Source organism: Saccostrea cucullata, unplaced genomic scaffold (assembly GCF_032062105.1).
Source record: "Saccostrea cucullata isolate Sc308-1 unplaced genomic scaffold, CSIRO_AGI_Scuc_v1 ctg8173, whole genome shotgun sequence".
Classification (NCBI taxonomy): Eukaryota; Metazoa; Mollusca; class Bivalvia; order Ostreida; family Ostreidae; genus Saccostrea; species Saccostrea cuccullata.
In genome coordinates this window covers 8,336-15,213 of record NW_026919237.1, presented here as the reverse complement: position 1 = coordinate 15,213, position 6,878 = coordinate 8,336, and the positions used below count along the sequence as shown (strand labels likewise).

The following is a 6,878-nucleotide window of genomic DNA, read 5'->3' as shown; positions in this document are numbered from 1 at the left end:
ACATATTATGGACTCCTGTTGCTCATGATGAAATGTTCTGATATAGAATTATTATAAGAAAAACCTGTACTTTTGCTATAAATTCAAGCTAAGGACTAGTTTTGTCCTAAATTATACTGAAAAGAAAAAGAAACGCAGGGTAGCATTATATTAAAAAAAATTGACCGCATGACCGAAAAACTACGAAATTGGTCAGATGAGAAATTTAGTTTCTATGCACCAAAACCAGAGTTCAGAATTACTCAACGGTAAACTATATGACGTCAAGTAGGGAAAACACTTAAAAGCCTATAAACACGTGTAATTTCATGACGACGAGCTTGTCAAAACATTTTGTTGCACCATTTGATGCACATGAGGTATAAACATTGTTGTTCAATATTTAGAGACTATATGCATTTCTTGCAATCTTGGTACAGTTTACGGAAGTTCCATGGGGTCTGCATGGTTTTCGAATTGCCTAACTAGTGAAAAAGGCAACAACGGGGAGCTATACAGTTTCTTGTAAATTTACAATTATAAAAATTGTAACCCGTTGTCAGAGCGTTGAATGTTTTTCAATCAACCGTGACGACGAAGTTAACGCAAAACAGAGTCATGTTCTGAGCGGGTTGTTCGTCCTGTCATCTCTTTAAAAATCGCCACCTTTAACCAATTTACCTAAAAAGTTTACCCTACATTTATTTTTCTTTTCAGTATATAAAGCAAAACTGTTAACATAATCGGATAGGTATAAAATTGTGGATTGCTAAGAAAGAATCCCTTTGTTCATTTCCAACAAATAAATTAACAGGTACGATTTATTATCAAACTCAGTTCCTCGACCATTTATTTAACAAAATTTTATTGCTTAGAAATGATTGTTGCAGTGTTATTTTTGAACATTGAGAACTTCACATTTTGTCAGAAGTTGTCATTTGTTTCTCGTGTAGAAAATCCTATGAAAATGAAACACAGAAACACTTTTTTGTTTGTAAGAAAAATATATATATAATTTCAAATTTAGGTTAGTACCGTCCAAGAGCAGACCCAGGTTTTTTTTCCTGGGATGGATTGGGTTTCACATTGGGTCTCGATGGTACTATACCACTACCTTAAACCAAACTTCAATATCATAAAAATGCTTAAACATGCAAACCATAGAAATAGATATAAAGAAGGTGGCAGTGTCAAAGATAAAAAAAAATTCAACTTCTCTGACGATTTGTTTTATCCGTTGTTAATTGACCACTTACTAATACAGTGAAATATCAGTATCTCGAAGTTGAGGGGACCTGGGCACGACTTCGAGATATCCGGGGGTTCGAGATATCCGAAGTTATCTTCCAAACTCGATTCAATAATTTCCCGATTTTTCTTATACATCTTCATGCATAACACTATCCTGTTTTACCAAACATGAAGTCTTTACGGTAAAGATTCAAGCATACTCGTAATAAATATTAAGAAAAACAATGTTGGTGTTTTTTTAAACGTGTATAGTTGTAAAATAATTTAATATACATGCCTTATTGCATTTTCAGCGATTTTACATTTTCCAGGCCATGCTTACCTGGTCAAACGGGATGTATCATTAGCGTAATAGTTGAAGAAACTTTTCCGTAAGAAAAGAAAAAGAAGAATTTTTTAAAACTTCATTTGTTGAAATTTAGTGCAAAATGTTATTTAAAACACTAAAAAAATAATCAGTATTTAAACTGTGAACTTGAATACTGTTAAGAGCATGTCTACGAGAAAACCATGCAAGAGGTTATGGGAGCAAGGTTCTCGGATCAACTTCATGTTTTGTGTGTAAATATCTTCTATAATATGAAATATTTTGCCACAAAATTTTTTTCAGTGTGGTCTCACTTAAGGGGTTAAATCGACACTGTTACCAAAAATAGAATTCTTGGTCCTTACGCAGGGTGAAAACAGGAATTTTATTGGATTTTATATTTAAAAATTCAGCATTTTACTTGATTATGATATAAAATATCCTTATATGGTTGAGAGTAACAAGATACACTTGTTTTGGAAAATTTTTCATATTCACAAACTGTGCCCTCGTTTAAGTGCAAAAAGGTTACAAATCTGGCATATTTCCAGATTTATAAAAACTGGTGAAAATATTCACTTTTCAAAAACCTATAACTCAGAAAGTGACGCTTAGAATCAACTCAATCTCATACCAATTATTAGACAACATGTCTGTCTACATTATATAGAAAATCTGTCTTTGGACTCTCAAATATTTTGCTGTACTTTTTACTTAAAGTTGGACATTTTTTTTTGTGAATTTTCAAATTTTCTCATCCCTGAACTTCAGCAAGGAGTTATTTTGCTGATTTAAATATTTTCAAAAATTTAAATTTTGCTGTTGAAAAATACCAGTATATTGTACATTTTTGTTTTCAATCAATAATTATTTCTTAGGGGGTTAAATGGGGTTAATTTGGGGGGGGGGTGTACCAGAATTGTATTATTTTACATTTTCTTTGAGCAGGGTGATATTCACATACTGCTTAGTACCTGTTTGTCAATCAGTAGACCAAGTGTGTTCTCTCTTATCTTAAAAAAAAAAAACTTGCTTGATAGATAATAAACATAGTACACTGGTATCTACTAATAAGTAGATGGCCCCTTTTAATTTGGAGTTCACAAGGTCAAAGGTCAAGGGTTATAATTCTCGATATACCAGTATGTAGATTTTAATCATTCAAAATCGTGAGGACCCATTGTTTGAGAGACATGAAATTTAGTACACTGGTTTCTTGAAAAGTAGAGGACCCCTTTAGATTTTGAGGTCACAATGTCAAAGGTCAAGGGTCAAACTGAACAAAAAGGAATATCAGAGCCATTTTCTTGACAGACATATTGTCATGGTAACAACCTCAAAATGAATGAACACAAAGTTTTAAAAATCAACAAATTAGAACATTAATTATTTTATAATTTTTAATTTCATTGCATATTAAAATTTGAATATTACTCAATAAATAAGTACATTCAACAACAAAAAAATTACAAAGCTTGACTGCTTCCTGATATTTTATATTCACTTCCAAAATCAAAATGACCTTGAAATTTTGTATGCTTGAAAAAAATCTACTTGCTTAAGTATACATCATGGTTCTAAATTTAGGTAAGATTTAAAAGAAAAAATCACAGTTTCCCCAAATCATATTCTGAATTATTTGCTATACCTGTATAAAGGAAATTAGTCTTTATAATAGTGTTATATTTGATAAAACTAAAGCACTGTTGACCTTGAACTTTGATCTTTTCTAAGATAACAAACACTTAAAATTTACCCTGAATTTCTGTGTATTCCTGCAAGTAAAACCTGATACATATTAAATATCATTTGGGTTGATCTTGAGGTCTCAAGCTTTCAAAATCTATAATGTGTATCCAAACTATTCTGTTCAGTATGACCCCATTTTCTTCCTATGTATCATCCAATAACTTCTGGAGAACATTTAACAAGCACTGAAATTTCCACTTCTGGTTTAAAGGACAACTGGACTGTCTCCAAATACACAAAAGTAGTACTCAAAGCAGGTACCTGTGAAAAAACACAGTTTTCAAATTAAATTGAAATAAACCATACCAGACATATTCTAAGATTTTTAAAATAAATGTCATGTTTATGATAATGCTACATTTAAATTTATCAATTGAAGAAAATGTCATCAAATGACTTGGGTAAGATTCTTCACAAATTCTTCTGGCTATCTTTGAAGAAAACAAGAGCTTCATATATCCTTGAAGTAAAGTAACAGAGTAGGGAAAAATGCATGTGGCAAATCGACAGACAGACAAGGCAATTCCTATCCATGTACTATAGTATACAGTTATGAAATGTGTATGAGGGAAATAGCAAATTTATGATTCCCCGAGGGAGGAAACTATTTCCCAGAGGAAATAGTTTTCTGCCGAGGGGAACTATAAATTTGCTATTTCCCGAGTTCCCATTCCATAACTTTTTTATTATACCGAAACAATGATAAATTTTTTTAACCAGATATTCCGACATTTAAAAAAAAACTGTAGAGGCATAATTACAAATGCAAGCAGTTTAACTCATTGTATGATAAGTGAAGCATCGTGTCCTTAAACAATTAAATTATTTTTAAAAAAGTATTTTCACTGACATTTCGAAAAATTATCGTTGTCTTCATTTTGGTAGAATTCAAGTATGATTTTGACATGGTACGTCGAAATGTTTTGACCTCATAGCTACATTGCTAATAACATGACATCACAGACTCGAGATTCTTGAACGCTCCACCCACTGAACACTTTGATTGGTTAAAATTACTAATAAATATTCATGAGGGAGTAGTCCAAGGGAGCAACTCTGATTTTCCAGGGAGTAGTCTTCAGATGAGGGCAATAGTCACTTATCGAGGAAATAGAGTTTTATGGTATTAATTTATACAGAGTAATTACAGTAGAGGTGTAATAATATAACATCTCTTTACCATTTCCTCAGCAGTGATAAGTAATTGGTAATGCTTATGCTGCATCTGCATTGTCTTTCCTCTTCTTATTTCTGGATTCTGTTCACAAAACTACATTGGAAACCCTATGTAGCAATTCTTTATAGCTCCACAGCTGAAAATCCCATTGTAAAGCCCAGCCCTAACCAGGGAAATGAATTTGAATAATCTGAAATTGCACGAGAAATATAAGAATGAAAGGAAATATTCTTTACAAAGTAAAATTTCCCAGACTTATATTTATAATATTAGTTATGTTTTAAACGTAAAACCTGTCAAGGAACACATGGTGACCTTTAATTTGAAAAGTCTGCACAAGTACTTGACAACTCTTTTTCCTTTAATCATATATGAAAAGCCGAAAATCATAACCCGTAGCCCAATATTCATAACATTTCATAAATATTTGAAAAAAATATTTTGTTTAATGAGATTCTTTATAATCATGCAGCCCACATATGAGGCAATAATGGTGATTTAATTGACAGTGAAGACCCACCTATCCAATTCTTAATGTACCCTATTAGTAAACAGTCTTTGAAAACCCTGGACCTATTCAACTTTTCATTCCCTTTTCATCACCCCACAAAGGCTACTTATGCTATTTATAATTCTGCAGATGTGAATATTTTGCAATATTGTTGAATCTATACAGATATTTTTATTGCTACATGTACAAGTACCAACCTTGAAATTTCTCTTGACAGGTTTGCTAGGTATATATTCAGGTCCAGTACAATCACTAGATTTAGCTACGTAGGTATTTTTTTATAGAAATAAATTACTTTGGTAGCTAAATAAAGCTATTTCTGGTAAGTAAATAAAGGTAACTAAGTAGGTAAATCAAGCTATATATATACATGTAGCTATATCTAGTGATAGTACCACAGGGGCTTGTCACGAAATATTTATCTTCTTTTAATAAAGTTACCCCTACTATAAAAATACACACTTGTGTATTTTAAAAGAAGATAAATATTTTGTGACAAGCCCCTGTGATTGTACCAGACCTGATAGTGTCTTGTAAAAAGAATTTCTCTTGTCCATAATCAAGTCAAAATTGTTTATTTATTTATTTTTTACATATCAATAAACCTTTTTATAAGGTACATAGTATTATAAACCAAGATCCAACTACCTGTTTCTTTTTCAAATTCAAACATTGTTGATTCGGTATCATCATCACTACATCCATCTTGCTACCAAATGAATGTTTGCTGTCAGAATCATATTCAGCAAAATCAGAGCCATAATCTGAAGACTCGTTAACAATTCACGCATCTGATTCTTTTTCTGAGGACGTACAAAACGGTAACAAAACGTCTCAGGATGCCATAATGTTTACACGTGGTTACGGAACCGTACTTCGATCCCGATGGTTTTCATAATTTTTTATGCATTTTATACATAGGCCATTAGTATATATGTAACAAATTACATTCACAGGAGGGACAATTTTCTTCAAATCACACATAATTTATGCCTAAAAGGATTAGATGACAGACATCTGTTTATAAACTTCGTAAACATAATAATTATCTACCTTCTCTACAGAAGAGCGCAACAGGGGAGATAATTCTAACAAAAATCTAAATAAATAGTAAAATATGTATTTTTTCACAGGAAAAGCAGGAAAAAAAAATATTTATAGCTTTTATAAAATTAAAAATAATTTTCATTGTTTATATTTGTAAATATTTTACACAAAATTCATTAAAATTACTGTTAAAAGTTAAACTTATAAAATCATGAATTTTTCCATCATTTGAATTTGAGGTAATTTCATTACGATATAACTGTTCTGTCCTTGAGAGTCCAAAGGTGGATTTTACATATTGTTGGGATAATATCCTAGAGATTCTTAAATGCACAAAATTCTGAAAAAAGAAGTGTCACTTTCTAAGAAATGTATCCCTGACTATTAACAAAAAATGAACCATTATCATTTCTTGGCACCATGCCAATATTTGTGCCCTCGGGACAGCCTTCTTAATAGGAGTTTTACAAAAAAATTGATTCCAACTTAATTTTACGACTTAGGTCTATGAGAAAACATTGCCCTTTTATTTATGTATTGTTTTTTTTCTTTTTTACTTTTAAATATTGAAATTGTCATTTTTACACCAACTTTTTTGCATTTTCCCTTGAATAATGACCAAAATGAATTATTGGCTGTTACTATAAATAGAAACAACCGATGCAAAAATAAACAACATATTTCTGACTCTCAATGGGTGTCCTTTAAATTAATAATAAAAATTAGTTTGTTCTTGAGAGTGCCTACCAGAGCATTTTTCTATATATCTGCATGGTTTTTCTCGTAGACAGGCTCTTAATAGCTTACATTTATTACATTACGAAGTACTACTAGGGAGCATATAGTTTACGAAACTA

General features: G+C 31.3%; 1 long non-coding RNA gene across 1 annotated transcript; it reads right to left on the bottom strand.

Moving 5' to 3' along the window:
• Window positions 1–3,334: 3,334 nt before the first annotated feature.
• Window positions 3,335–4,856, bottom strand: LOC134282927 (uncharacterized). The gene is made up of 3 exons (XR_009995386.1): window positions 4,757–4,856; window positions 4,467–4,653; window positions 3,335–3,547 (listed from the first exon to the last, which is right to left on the bottom strand). It is a non-coding gene; the product is annotated as an uncharacterized LOC134282927 (long non-coding RNA).
• Window positions 4,857–6,878: the final 2,022 nt, after the last annotated feature.